The 13,940-nt window shown below is 42.8% G+C and overlaps 13 pseudogenes; 8 read left to right on the top strand and 5 right to left on the bottom strand.

Moving 5' to 3' along the window:
• Positions 1-7,614: 7,614 nt before the first annotated feature.
• Positions 7,615-7,733, top strand: LOC149650313 (5S ribosomal RNA; annotated as a pseudogene).
• A 587-nt stretch (positions 7,734-8,320) lies between these two features.
• On the top strand, positions 8,321-8,439 carry LOC149650314 (5S ribosomal RNA; annotated as a pseudogene).
• Positions 8,440-8,816: 377 nt separating this feature from the next.
• Positions 8,817-8,935, top strand: LOC149650315 (5S ribosomal RNA; annotated as a pseudogene).
• Positions 8,936-9,533: 598 nt separating this feature from the next.
• LOC149650316 (5S ribosomal RNA) lies at positions 9,534-9,650 on the top strand (annotated as a pseudogene).
• Positions 9,651-10,012: 362 nt separating this feature from the next.
• LOC149650317 (5S ribosomal RNA) lies at positions 10,013-10,131 on the top strand (annotated as a pseudogene).
• A 137-nt stretch (positions 10,132-10,268) lies between these two features.
• LOC149650318 (5S ribosomal RNA) lies at positions 10,269-10,387 on the top strand (annotated as a pseudogene).
• Positions 10,388-10,747: 360 nt separating this feature from the next.
• LOC149650319 (5S ribosomal RNA) lies at positions 10,748-10,866 on the top strand (annotated as a pseudogene).
• A 136-nt stretch (positions 10,867-11,002) lies between these two features.
• Positions 11,003-11,121, top strand: LOC149650320 (5S ribosomal RNA; annotated as a pseudogene).
• Positions 11,122-11,565: 444 nt separating this feature from the next.
• Positions 11,566-11,668, bottom strand: LOC149650321 (5S ribosomal RNA; annotated as a pseudogene).
• Positions 11,669-11,805: 137 nt separating this feature from the next.
• Positions 11,806-11,924, bottom strand: LOC149650322 (5S ribosomal RNA; annotated as a pseudogene).
• A 361-nt stretch (positions 11,925-12,285) lies between these two features.
• LOC149650323 (5S ribosomal RNA) lies at positions 12,286-12,404 on the bottom strand (annotated as a pseudogene).
• Positions 12,405-12,765: 361 nt separating this feature from the next.
• LOC149650324 (5S ribosomal RNA) lies at positions 12,766-12,884 on the bottom strand (annotated as a pseudogene).
• A 360-nt stretch (positions 12,885-13,244) lies between these two features.
• On the bottom strand, positions 13,245-13,363 carry LOC149650325 (5S ribosomal RNA; annotated as a pseudogene).
• Positions 13,364-13,940: the final 577 nt, after the last annotated feature.

The following is a 13,940-nucleotide window of genomic DNA, read 5'->3' on the forward strand; positions in this document are numbered from 1 at the left end:
GTTACATCTGAGACGTCACAACACTTCTCCCGGATGGGCTCGAACCACCAACCTATTGGTTAATAGCCGAACGCGCTAACCATTGCGCCACTGAAGCCCAAAAATTAAATTTTCGTCAGGTATTGAGGTAAAACCTTGACTTTTTACTTACCATCTGAGACCTCACAACACCGCTCCCGGATGGGCTCGAACCACCAACCTTTCGGTTAACAGCCAAACGCGCTAACCATTCGCCACTGAGGCCCAAAAATTAAATGGTCGTCAGGTATTGTGGAAAAACTTTGGCTATTTACGTTACATTTGAGATCCAAAAACACCGCTCCCGGGTGGGCTCGAACCACCAACCTATTGGTTAACAGCCGAACGCGCTAACCATTGAGCCACGGAAGATCAGAAATTAAATGGTTGTCACGTATTGTGGAAAAGTTTTGACTTTTAACGCTACATCTGAGACCCCACAACACCTCTTCCGGGTGGGCTCGAACCACCAACCTTTCGATTAAGAGCTGGACGCGCTAATTACTGCGCCACGGAAGCCCAAAAATTAAATGTTCGTCAGGTATTGTGGAAAACTCTGACATTTTACGTAACATCTGAGACGTCACAACACCGCTCCCGGATGGGCTCGAACCACCAACCTTTCGGTTAACAACCGAACGCGCTAGCCATTGCGCCACGGACACCCAAAAATTAAATGGTTGTCAGGTATTGTTGAAAAGTTACGAATTTTCACGCTACATCTGAGACCCCACAAAACCTCTCTCGTTTGGGCTCGAACCACCAACCTTTCGGTTAACAGCTGAACGCGCTGACCATTGCGCCACTGAAGCCCAAAAATTAAATGTTCGTCAGGTATTGTGAAAAACTTCGACATTTTACGTTACATCTGAGACGTCACAACACTTCTCCCGAATGGGCTCGAACCACCAACCTATTGGTTAATAGCCGAACGCGCTAACCATTGCGCCACTGAAGCCCAAAAATTAAATTTTCGTCAGGTATTGAGGTAAAACTTTGACTTTTTACTTCACATCTGAGGCCTCACAACACCGCTCCCGGATGGGCTCGAACCACAAACCTTTCGGTTAACAGCCGAACGCGCTAACCATTGCGCCACGGACGCCCAAAAAAAATGGTCGTCAGGTATTGCGGAAAAACTTTGGCTATTTACGTTACATTTGAGATCCAAAAACACCGCTCCCGGGTGGGCTCGAACCACCAAGCTATGGGTTAACAGCCGAACGCGCTAACCATTGAGCCACGAAAGATCAGAAATTAAATGGTTATCACGTATTATGGAAAAAGTTTGACTTTTCACGCTACATCTGAGACCACACAATACCTCTTCCGGGCCGGCTCGAACCACCAACCTTTCAATCGCGCTAACCATTGCGCCACGGAAGCCCAAAAGTTAAATGTTCGTCAGGTGTTTTGGAAAAACTCTGACATTTTACGTTACATCTGAGACGTCACAACACCGCTCCCGGGAGGGCTCGAACCACCAACCTTTCGGTTAACAGCTGAACGCGCTGACCATTGCGCCACTGTAGCCCAAAAATTAAATTTTCGTCAGGTATTGAGGTAAAACCTTGACTTTTTACTTACCATCTGAGACCTCACAACACCGCTCCCGGATGGGCTCGAACCACCAACCTTTCGGTTAACAGCTGAAAGCGCTGACCATTGCGCCACTAAAGCTCAGAAATTAAAAGGTTGTCACGTATTGTGGAAAAGTTTTGACTTTTTACGCTACATCTGAGACCCCACATCACCTCTTCCGGGTGGGTTCGAACCACCAACCTTTCGATTAACAGCTGAACGCGCTAACCATTGCGCCACGGAAGCCCAAAAATTAAATGTTCGTCAGGTATTGTGGAAAAACTCTGACATTTTACGTTACATCTGAGACGTCACAACACTTCTCCCGGATGGGCTCGAACCACCAACCTATTGGTTAATAGCCGAACGCGCTAACCATTGCGCCACTGAAGCCCAAAAATTAAATTTTCGTCAGGTATTGAGGTAAAACTTTGACTTTTTACTTCACATCTGAGGCCTCACAACACCGCTCCCGGATGGGCTCGAACCACCAACCTTTCGGTTAACAGCCGAACGCGCTAACCATTGCGCCAAGGAAGCCCAAAAATGAAATGGTCGTCAGGTATTGTGGAAAAACTTTGGCTATTTACGTTACATTTGAGATCCCAAAACACCGCTCCCGGGTGGGCTCGAACCACCAACCTATTGCTTAACAGCCGAACGCGCTAACCATTGAGCCACGGAAGCTCAGAAAATAAATGGTTATCACGTATTATGGAAAAAGTTTGACTTTTCACGCTACATCTGAGACCTCACAACACCGCTCCCGGATGGGCTCGAACCACCAACCTTTCGATTAACAGCCGAACGCGCTAACATTGAGCCACGGAAGCCCAAAAATTAAATGTTCGTCAGGACAATAAATAAAAATGTACCTCGATTTTTAATTTTCAGCTGTTAACCGAAAGGTTGGTGGTTCGAGCCCTCCCGGGAGCGGTGTTGTGACGTCTCAGATGTAACGTAAAATGTCAGAGTTTTTCCACAATACCTGACGAGCATTTAATTTTTGGGCTTCCGTGGCGCAATGGTTAGCGTGTTCAGCTGTTAATCGAAAGGTTGGTGGTTCGAGCCCACCCGGGAGAGGTGTTGTGAGGTCTCAGATGTAGCGTGAAAAGACAAACTTTTTCCATAATACGTGATAACCATATATTTTCTGATCTTTCGTGGCTCAATGGTTAGCGCGTTCGGCTGTTAACCAATAGCTTGGTGGTTCGAGCCCACCCGGGAGCGGTGTTTTTGGATCTCAAATGTAACGTAAATAGCCAAAGTTTTTCTACAATACCTGACGACCATTTAATTTTTGGGCTTCCGTGGCGCAATGGTTAGTGCGTTCAGCTGTTAACCGAAAGGTTGGCTGTTCGAGCCCAAACGAGAGAGGATTTGTGGGGTCTCAGATGTAGCGTGAAAAGTCGTAACTTTTCAACAATACCTGACAACCATTTAATTTTTGGGCGTCCGTGGCGCAATGGCTTGCGCGTTCGGCTGTTAACCGAAAGGTTGGTGGTTCGAGCCCATCCGGGAGCGGTTTTGTGACGTCTCAGATGTTACGTAAAATGTCAGAGTTTTTCCACAATACCTGACGAACATTTAATTTTTGGGCTTCCGTGGCGCAGTAATTAGCGCGTCCAGCTCTTAATCGAAAGGTTGGTGGTTTGAACCCACCCGGAAGAGGTGTTGTGGGGTCTCAGATGTAGCGTTAACAGTCAAAACTTTTCCACAATACGTGACAACCATTTAATTTCTGATCTTCCGTGGCTCAATGGTTAGCGCGTTCGGCTGTTAACCAATAGGTTGGTGGTTCGAGCCCACCCGGGAGCGGTGTTTTTGGATCTCAAATGTAACGTAAATAGCCAAAGTTTTTCCACAATACCTGACGACCATTTAATTTTTGGGCGTCCGTGGCGAATGGTTAGCGCGTTCGGCTGTTAACCGAAAGGTTGGTGGTTCGAGCCCATCCGGGAGCGGTGTTGTGAGGTCTCAGATGAGAAGTAAAAAGTCAAGGTTTTACCTCAATACCTGACGAAAATTTAATTTTTGGGCTTCAGTGGCGCAATGGTCAGCGCGTTCAGCTGTTAACCGAAAGGTTGGTGGTTCGAGGCCTCCCGGGAGCGGTGTTGTGACGTCTCAGATGTAACGTAAAATGTCAGAGTTTTTCCACAACACCAGACGAACATTTAACTTTCGGGCTTCCGTGGCGCAATGGTTAGCGCGTTCGGCTGTTAACCAATAGGTTGGTGGTTCGAGCCCATCCGGGAGCGGTGTTGTGAGGTCTCAGATGTGAGTTAAAAAGTCAAGGTTTTTACACAATACCTGACGAGCATTTAATTTTTGGGATTCCGTGGCGCAATGGTTAGCGCGTTCAGCTGTTAATCGAAAGGTTGGTGGTTCGAGCCCACCCGGGAGAGGTGTTGTGGGGTCTCAAATGTAACGTAGAAAGCCAAAGTTTTTCCACAACACCTGACAACCATTTAATTTCTGAGCTTCCGTGGCTCAATGGTTAGCGCGTTCGGCTGTTAACCAATAGGTTGGTGGTTCGAGCCCATCCGGGAGCGGTGTTGTGAGGTCTCAGATGTGACGTAAATAGTCAAGGTTTTTACACAATACCTGACGAGTATTTAACTTTTGGGCTTCCGTGGCGCAATGGTTAGCGCGTTCGGCTGTTAACCAATAGGTTGGTGGTTCGAGCCCATCCGGGAGCGGTGTTGTGAGGTCTCAGATGTGACGTAAAAAGTCAAGTTTTTTGCACAATACCTGACGAGCATTTAGGTTTTGGGCTTCCGTGGCGCAATGGTTAGCGCGTTCGGCTGTTAACCAATAGGTTGGTGGTTCGAGCCCACCCGGGAGCGGTGTTGTGTGATCTCAAATGTAACGTAGAAAGCCAAAATTTTTCCACAATACCTGACGACCATTTAATTTTTGGGCTTCCGTGGCGCACTGGTTAGCACGTTCGGCTGTTAACCAATAGGTTGGTGGTTCGAGCCCATCCGGGAGCGGTGTTGTGAGGTCTCAGATGTGACGTTAAAAGTCAAGGTTTTCCACAATACCTGACAACCATTTAATTTCTGAGCTTCCGTGGCTCAATGGTTAGCGCGTTCGGCTGTTAACCAATAGGTTGGTGGTTCGAGCCCACCCGGGAGCGGTGTTGTGGGATCTGAAATGTAACGTAGAAAGCCAAAGTTTTTGCACAATAAATGACGACCATTTAATTTTTGGGCTTCCGTGGCGCAATGGTTAGCGCGTTCGGCTGTTAACCAATAGGTTGGTGGTTCGAGCCCACCCGGGAGCGGTGTTGTGTGATCTCAAATGTAACGTAGAAAGCCAAAGTTTTTCCACAATACCTGACGACCATTTAATTTTTGGGCTTCCGTGGCGCAATGGTTAGCGCGTTCAGCTGCTATTCAAAAGACTGGTGGTTTGAGCTCTCCCGGGAGCGGTGTTGTGACGTCTCAAATGTAACATAAAATGTCAGAGTTTTTCCACAATACCTGTCGAACATTGAATTTTTGGGCTTCCGTGGCGCAATGGTTAGCGCGTTCAGCTGTAACTCGAGAGGTTGGTGGTACGAGCCCACCCGGGAGAGGTGTTGTGGGGTCTCAGATGTAGCGTAAAAAGTCAAAACTTTTCCACAATACGTGACAACCATTTAATTTCTGGGCTTCCGTGGCTCAATGATTAGCGCGTTCGGCTGTTAACCAATAGGTTTGTGGTTCGAGCCCATCCGGGATGCGGTGTTGTGAGGTCTCAGATGTAACGTAAAATGTCAGAGTTTTTCACAATACCTGACGAACATTTAATTTTTGGGCTTCCGTGGCGCAATGATTAGCGCGTTCAGCTGTTAATCGAAAGGTTGAAGGTTCGAGCCCACCCGGGAGCGGTGTTGTGAGGTCTCAGATGTGACGTAGAAAGCCAAAGTTTTTCCACAATACCTGACGACCATTTAATTTTTGGGCTTCCGTGGCTCAATGGTTAGCGCGTTCGGCTGTTAACCAATAGGTTGGTGGTTCGAGCCCATCCGGGAGCGGTGTTGTGTGATCTCAAATGTAACGTAGAAAGCCAAAGTTTTTGCACAATAAATGACGACCATTTAATTTTTGGGCTTCCGTGGCGCAATGGTTAGCGCGTTCGGCTGTTAACCAATAGGTTGGTGGTTCGACCCCATCCGGGAGCGGTGTTGTGAGGTCTCAGATTTGACGTAAAAAATCAAGGTTTTTACACAATACCTGACGAGCATTTAACTTTTGGGCTTCCGGTGCGCAATGGTTAGCGCGTTCGGCTGTTAACCAATAGGTTGGTGGTTCGAGCCCATCCGGGAGCGGTGTTGTGAGGTCTCAGATGTGACGTAAAAAGTCAAGGTTTTTACACAATACCTGACGAGCATTTAACTTTTGGGCTTCCGTGGCGCAATGTTTAGCGCGTTCGGCTGTTAACCAATAGGTTGGTGGTTCGAGCCCATCCGGGAGCGGTGTTGTTAGGTCTCAGATGTGACGTAAGATGTCAAGGTTTTTACACAATACCTGACGAGTATTTAACTTTTGGGCTTCCGTGGCGCAATGGCTAGCGCGTTCGGCTGTTAACCAATAGGTTGGTGGTTCGAGCCCATCCGGGAGCGGTGTTGTGAGGTCTCAGATGTGACGTAAAAAGTCAAGGTTTTTACACAATACCTGACGAGCATTTAATTTTTGGGATTCCGTGGCGCAATGGTTAGCGCGTTCAGCTGTTAATCGAAAGGTTGGTGGTTCGAGCCCACCCGGGAGAGGTGTTGTGGGGTCTCAAATGTAACGTAGAAAGCCAAAGTTTTTCCACAACACCTGACAACCATTTAATTTCTGAGTATGGTTAGATGAATGACAAATTGGACTATAACATATCCTAAGGACATCCCGGTATCTCTAGTAGACACAGAGTTATGGGCCTTGCAAAGTATAGTCTAATGCATTTTCTATGGAGGGGTTTGTTTGTTCACGTATTGCTTAATTACTTGACCCTGTTCCTTCGATATGGTTAGATGGGTGACAATTTGGACTATAACATATCCTAAGGACATCCCCGTATCTTTAGTAGACACAGAGTTATGGGCCTGCAAAGTATAGTCTAATGCATTTCCTAAGGACGGGTTGTTTGTTTACGTTTAGCTTAATTACTCGGCCCCTGTTTGTCGTAGCTCAATGTTTTTAGTATGGTTAGATGGGGGACAAATTGGACTATAAAATACTCAAAGGACATCCCCGTATCTCCAGTAGAAACAGAGTTACGAGCCTGCAAAGTATAGTCTAACTCATTTCCTATGGAGGGGGTTTGTTTCTTTACGTTTCGCTTAAGTACACGGCCCCTGTTTGTCGTAGCCCAAAGTTTTTAGTATGGTTAGATGAATGACAAATTGGACTATAACATATCCTAAGGACATCCCGGTATCTCTAGTAGATACAGAGTTATGGGCCTTGCAAAGTATAGTCTAATGCATTTTCTATGGAGGGGTTTGTTTGTTCACGTATTGCTTAATTACTTGACCCTGTTCTTTCGATTAAAAATAATAACATATCTTTAGTGTAGCGGTTATCGCATCCGCCTCACTCCCGGAAGGCCACAGGTTCGAAACCGCGAAGTTTTTTTTTTTGCTTGGAACATGCAAAGACCTTTATAATTATCCGAACATTTGTGTCAAGGTCACATTATTTACATCCCCGTATCTATGGTAGAACCAGAGTTACGAGCCTGCAAAGTTTATTATCAAAAATCAAAAGTAACCTTCTAACAATAAGTGAGACAAAAAATAAGTTGACGACGATATTGAGGTAGCCTCAAGTTTAAAGTATCCTGGTATGGGGAGCAAAGAGTACTATAACATTTCCAAAGGAGATCCCAGTATCTCTTGTAGAACAAGAGTTATGAGCCTCCAAAGTTTAGTGCAAAAATCATAAGTAACATAATAAAAATAAGTGAGACGATACCAAAGTTGGCGAACATTTTGCTTAATATCTCGGCCCTTGTTTGTCGTAGCTCAATGTCGTAGCTCTCGGCAACGGCCATATCACGCTGAATTCACCGGTTCTCGTCCGATAACCAAAGTTAAGCAGCGTCGAGCGCAGTCAGTACTTGGGAGGGCGACCACTTAGGAACACTGCGTGCCGTTAGCTTTTTCACTTTTTTTTCCTCTTTTAAATTCCAATAGATATGAAAAAAGCAAACATATTTTCTTTTTGTTATTGTTTGAAAAAGATGAAGGTTAATTTGTCTCACTTAATTTAAATTCGAATTATTATCTAGCACTCTCGGCAACGGCCATATCACGCTGAGAACACCGGTTCTCGTCCGATCGCCGACGTTAGCAGCGTCGAGCGCAGTCAGTACTTGGGAATACTGCGTGCCGATTGCTTCTTCACTTTTGTTTCCTCTTTCAAATTCCACCAGATATGAAAAGAGCAAACATATCTTCTTTTTGTAATTGTTTTATAAAGATGAAAGTTAATTAAATTCAAATTATTAACTAGCACTCTCGGCAACGGCCATATCACGCTGTATACACCGATTCTCGTCCGAATACCGAAGTTAAGCAGCGTCGAGCGCATAGAGTACTTGGGAATACTGCGTGCCGTTGGCTTTTTCACTTTTGTTTCCTCTTTCAAATTCCACCAGATATGAAAAAAGCAAACATATCTTCTTTTTTGTTATTGTTTTATAAAGATGAAAGTTAATTAAATTTAAATTATTAACTATCACTCTCGGCAACGGCCATATCACGCTGAATACACCGGTTCTCGTCCGATAACCGAAGTTAAGCAGCGTTGAGCGCAGTTACTACTTGGGAGGGAGACCACTTAGGAACACTGCGTGCCGTTGGCTTTTTCACTTTTTTTTCCTCTTTTAAATTTTAATAGTTATGAAAAAAGCAAACACGTTTTCTTTTTGTAATTGTTTTAAAATGATTAAGGTTAATTTGTCTCACTTAATTTAAATTCGAATTATTAACTAGCACTCTCGGCAACGGCCATATCACGCTGAAAACACCGGTTCACGTCCGATCACCGTAGTAAAGCAGCGTCGAGCGCATACAGTACTTGGGAATACTGCGTGCCGTTTGCTTTTTCACTTTTGTTTCCCCTTTTAAATTCCACCAGATATGAAAAAAGCAAACATATCTTCTTTTTGTTATTGTTTTATAAAGATGAAGGTTAATTTGTCTCACTTAATTTAAATTCGAATTATTATCTAGCACTCTCGGCAACGGCCATATCACGCTGAAAACACCGGTTCACGTCCGATCACCGAAGTAAAGCAGCGTCGAGCGCAGTCAGTACTTGGGAGGGCGACCACTTAGGAACACTGCTTGCCGTTAACTTTTTCACTTTTTTTTCCTCTTTTAAATTCCAATAGATATGAAAAAAGCAAACATATTTTCTTTTTGTTATTGTTTGAAAAAGATGAAGGTTAATTTGTCTCACTTAATTTAAATTCGAATTATTATCTAGCACTCTCGGCAACGGCCATATCACGCTGAGAACACCGGTTCTCGTCCGATCGCCGACGTTAGCAGCGTCGAGCGCAGTCAGTACTTGGGAATACTGCGTGCCGTTTGCGTTTTCACTTTTTTTCCTCTTTTAAATTCCAATAGATATGAAAAACAAACATATTTTCTTTTTGTTATTGTTTGAAAAAGATGAAGGTTAATTTGTCTCACTTAATTTAAATTCGAATTATTATCTAGCACTCTCGGCAACGGCCATATCACGCTGAGAACACCGGTTCTCGTCCGATCGCCGACGTTAGCAGCGTCGAGCGCAGTCAGTACTTGGGAATACTGCGTGCCGTTTGCTTTTTTCACTTTAGTTTCCTCTTTCAAATTCCACCAGATATGAAAAAAGCAAACAAATCTTCTTTTAGTTATTGTTTTATAAAGATGAAAGTTAATTAAATTCAAATTATTAACTAGCACTCTCGGCAACGGCCATATCACGCTGAATACACCGATTTTCGTCCGATAACCGAAGTTAAGCAGCGTCGAGCGCAGTCATTACTTGAGGGAGACCACTTAGGAACACTGCGTGCCGTTGGCTTTTTCACTTTTTTTTCCTCTTTTAAATTCCAATAGATATGAAAAAAGCAAACATATTTTCTTTTTGTTATTGTTTGAAAAAGATGAAGGTTAATTTGTCTCACTTAATTTAAATTCGAATTATTATCTAGCACTCTCGGCAACGGCCATATCACGCTGAGAACACCGGATCTCGTCCGATCGCCGACGTTAGCAGCGTCGAGCGCAGTCAGTACTTGGGAATACTGCGTGCCGTTTGCTTTTTTCACTTTTGTTTCCTCTTTCAAATTCCACCAGATATGAAAAAAGCAAACAAATCTTCTTTTAGTTATTGTTTTATAAAGAAGAAAGTTAATTAAATTCAAATTATTAACTAGCACTCTCGGCAACGGCCATATCACGCTGAATACACCGGTTCTCGTCAGATAACCGAAGTTAAGCAGCGTCGAGCGCAGTCACTACTTGGGAGGGAGACCACTTAGGAACACTGCGTGCCGTTGGCTTTTTCACTTTTTTTTCCTCTTTTAAATTTTAATAGATATGAAAAATGCAAACATGTTTTCTTTTTGTTATTGTTTTAAAATGATGAAGGTTAATTTGTCTCACTTAATTTAAATTCGAATTATTAACTAGCACTCTCGGCAACGGCCATATCACGCTGAATACACCGGTTCTCGTCCGATAACCGAAGTTAAGCAGCGTCGAGCGCAGTCAGTACTTGGGAGGGCGACCACTTAGGAACACTGCGTGCCGTTAGCTTTTTCACTTTTTTTTTCTCTTTTAAATTCCAATAGATATGAAAAAAGCAAACATATTTTCTTTTTGTTATTGTTTGAAAAAGATGAAGGTTAATTTGTCTCACTTAATTTAAATTCGAATTATTATCTAGCACTCTCGGCAACGGCCATATCACGCTGAGAACACCGGTTCTCGTCCGATCGCCGACGTTAGCAGCGTCGAGCGCAGTCAGTACTTGGGAATACTGCGTGCCGTTTGCTTTTTCACTTTTGTTTCCTCTTTCAAATTCCACTAGATATGAAAAAAGCAAACATATCTTCTTTTTGTTATTGTTTTATAAAGATGAAAGTTAATTAAATTCAATTATTAACTAGCACTCTCGGCAACGGCCATATCACGCTGAATACACCGATTCTCGTCCGATAACCGAAGTTAAGCAGCGTCGAGCGCAGTCATTACTTGGGAGGGAGACCACTTAGGAACACTGCGTGCCGTTGGCTTTTTCACTTTTTTTCCTCTTTTAAATTTTAATAGATACGAAAAAAGCAAACACGTTTTCTTTTTGTTATTGTTTTAAAATGATGAAGGTTAATTTGTCTCACTTAATTTAAATTCGAATTATTAACTAGCACTCTCGGCAACGGCCTTATCACGCTGAATACACCGGTTCTCGTCCGATAACCAAAGTTAAGCAGCGTCGAGCGCAGTCAGTACTTGGGAGGGAGACCACTTAGGAACACTGCGTGCCGTTAGCTTTTTCACTATTTTTTCCTCTTTTAAATTCCAATAGATATGAAAAAAGCAAACTGGTGTATTCAGCGTGATATGGCCGTTGCCGAGAGTGCTAGTTAATAATTTGAATTTAATTAACCTTCATCTTTATAAAACAATAACAAAAAGAAGATATGTTTGCTTTTTTCATATCTGGTGGAATTTAAAAGAGGAAACAAAAGTGAAAAAACAGACGGCATGCAGTATTCCCAAGTACTATATGCGCTCGACGCTGCTTTACTTCGGTGATCGGACGTGAACCGGTGTTTTCAGCGTGATATGGCCGTTGCCGAGAGTGCTAGATAATAATTCGAATTTAAATTAAGTGAGACAAATTAACCTTCATCTTTATAAAACAATAACAAAAAGAAGATATGTTTGCTTTTTTCATATCTGGTGGAATTTAAAAGAGGAAACAAAAGTGAAAAAGCAAACGGCACGCAGTATTCCCAAGTACTATATGCGCTCGACGCTGCTTTACTTCGGTGATCGGACGTGAACCGGTGTTTTCAGCGTGATATGGCCGTTGCCGAGAGTGCTAGTTAATAATTCGAATTTAAATTAAGTGAGACAAATTAACCTTAATCATTTTAAAACAATTACAAAAAGAAAACGTGTTTGCTTTTTTCATAACTATTAAAATTTAAAAGAGGAAAAAAAAGTGAAAAAGCCAACGGCACGCAGTGTTCCTAAGTGGTCTCCCTCCCAAGTAGTAACTGCGCTCGACGCTGCCTAACTTCGGTTATCGGACGAGAACCGGTGTATTCAGCGTGATATGGCCGTTGCCGAGAGTGCTAGTTAATAATTTGAATTTAATTAACTTTCATCATTATAAAACAATAACAAAAAGAAGATATGTTTGCTTTTTTCATATCTGGTAGAATTTGAAAGTGGAAACAAAAGTGAAAAAGCAAACGGCACGCAGTATTCCCAAGTACTGACTGCGCTCGACGCTGCTAACGTCGGCGATCGGACGAGAACCGGTGTTCTCAGCGTGATATGGCCGTTGCCGAGAGTGCTAGATAATAATTCGAATTTAAATTAAGTGAGACAAATTAACCTTCATCTTTTTCAAACAATAACAAAAAGAAAATATGTTTGCTTTTTTCATATCTATTGGAATTTAAAAGAGGAAAAAATAGTGAAAAAGCTAACGGCACGCAGTGTTCCTAAGTGGTCGCCCTCCCAAGTACTGACTGCGCTCGACGCTGCTTAACTTTGGTTATCGGACGAGAACTGGTGTATTCAGCGTGATATGGCCGTTGCCGAGAGTGCTAGTTAATAATTTGAATTTAATTAACCTTCATCTTTATAAAACAATAACAAAAAGAAGATATGTTTGCTTTTTTCATATCTGGTGGAATTTAAAAGAGGAAACAAAAGTGAAAAAACAAACGGCACGCAGTATTCCCAAGTGCTGTATGCGCTCGACGCTGCTTAACTTCGGTGATCGGACGTGAACCGGTGTTTTCTGCGTGATATGGCCGTTGTCGAGAGTGCTAGTTAATAATTCGAATTTAAATTAAGTGAGACAAATTAACCTTCATCATTTTAAAACAATAACAAAAAGAAAACATGTTTGCTTTTTTCATATCTATTAAAATTTAAATGGGGAAAAAAAGTGAAAAAGCCAACGGCACGCAGTGTTCCTAAGTGGTCTCCCTCCCAAGTAGTGACTGCGCTCGACGCTGCTTAACTTCGGTTATCGGACGAGAACCGGTGTATTCAGCGTGATATGGCCGTTGCCGAGAGTGCTAGTTAATAATTTGAATTTAATTAACTTTCATCATTATAAAACAATAACAAAAAGAAGATATGTTTGCTTTTTTCATATCTGGTGGAATTTGAAAGAGGAAACAAAAGTGAAAAAGCAACGGCACGCAGTATTCCCAAGTACTGACTGCGCTCGACGCTGCTAACGTCGGCGATCGGACGAGAACCGGTGTTCTCAGCGTGATATGGCCGTTGCCGAGAGTGCTAGATAATAATTCGAATTTAAATTAAGTGAGACAAATTAACCTTCATCTTTTTCAAACAATAACAAAAAGAAAATATGTTTGCTTTTTTCATATCTATTGGAATTTAAAAGAGGAAAAAAAAGTGAAAAAGCTAACGGCACGCAGTGTTCCTAAGTGGTCGCCCTCCCAAGTACTGACTGCGCTCGACGCTGCTTAACCTCGGTTATCGGACGAGAACCGGTGAATTAAGCGTGATATGGCCGTTGCCGAGAGCTACGACATTGAGCTACGATAAACAAGGGCCGAGATATTAAGCAAAATGTTCGTCAACTTTGGTATCGTCTCACTTATTTTTATTATGTTACTTATGATTTTTGCACTAAACTTTGGAGGCTCATAACTCTTGTTCTACAAGAGATACTGGGATCTCCTTTGGAAATGTTATAGTACTCTTTGCTCCCCATACCAGGATACTTTAAACTTGAGGCTACCTCAATATCGTCGTCAACTTATTTTTTGTCTCACTTATTGTTAGAAGGTTACTTTTGATTTTTGAAAATAAACTTTGCAGGCTCGTAACTCTGGTTCTACCATAGATACGGGGATGTAAATAATGTGACCTTGACACAAATGTTCGGATAATTATAAAGGTCTTTGCATGTTCCAAGCAAAAAAAAAAACTTCGCGGTTTCGAACCTGTGGCCTTCCGGGAGTGAGGCGGATGCGATAACCGCTACACTAAAGATATGTTATTATTTTTAATCGAAAGAACAGGGTCAAGTAATTAAGCAATACGTGAACAAACAAACCCCTCCATAGAAAATGCATTAGACTATACTTTGCAA

This window comes from Phalangium opilio, unplaced genomic scaffold (genome assembly GCF_054372755.1).
Source record: "Phalangium opilio isolate 3A_F unplaced genomic scaffold, DU_Popi_V2 ptg000087l_1, whole genome shotgun sequence".
NCBI lineage: Eukaryota > Metazoa > Arthropoda > Arachnida > Opiliones > Phalangiidae > Phalangium > Phalangium opilio.